The sequence below is a fragment of the Diachasma alloeum genome, unplaced genomic scaffold (genome assembly GCF_001412515.2).
Source record: "Diachasma alloeum isolate Michigan unplaced genomic scaffold, Dall2.0 Dall_scaffold_00310, whole genome shotgun sequence".
Lineage (NCBI taxonomy): Eukaryota > Metazoa > Arthropoda > Insecta > Hymenoptera > Braconidae > Diachasma > Diachasma alloeum.
The window spans coordinates 4,559-5,302 of NW_021680449.1; positions in this window are offsets into that span (position 1 = coordinate 4,559).

Sequence of the window (744 nt, forward strand, 5' to 3'; positions counted from 1 at the left end):
AAAACCGAAAAATATTCCACCGATCCGGCTCGAAGGACCAAAATGTATGATGAGATGCCTGGATCGGGGAATTAATTGTGCGGATGGATGAGTTGGAGTCGGATTACGGGGAGTGGGATGAGTAGAACCAAGAAATGAGCGGAACACGTGCACGTGGTCACAAATTCACTGTATTTGTCAAAGTTATATTCACAATAATTAAATGTCACTAATTGAGTCACTGATAACTGGAATTAATGAGCGGACCGAATTCTATGAAAAAATAATAACTGAGCTGACACAATGAGTTAATCCGAGTCACTCGAGAAGAGCAGTACAATAAAAGAAGTGTCTCGAACTAGATCCCGGAAACGAATGAGAGCGAGACACGGGCTTACAGGTGCCACGTGCCCTAATTCGATGGTCACATGACCTAATTTAATATAGATCATATGGTAATAAGGAGCTGTCCAGGACGTGGCGCCTCAGGTGTCCGAATTAACAACCCCCGGTCATCTGAGGTGAGCGCGTCAGGTGTGCGTGAGTGGGGAGAGAATGGATGAGCCTTGCGTGCGTTAGTGTGAGGGACCTGTCAGCTGACAGGATTTCCAACAGTTATTTATTTTTGGAAGAGGACGGAGGTCTGATCAACCAACCATCGTCTTATCGCGCAGCGACGAAGAAAAAGTAATATTCACAAATCTTTCCACCCGGGGGAAGACTGGCCGTTTCAACGCTTTCATCGAATTTCATTGGGAAATTGAG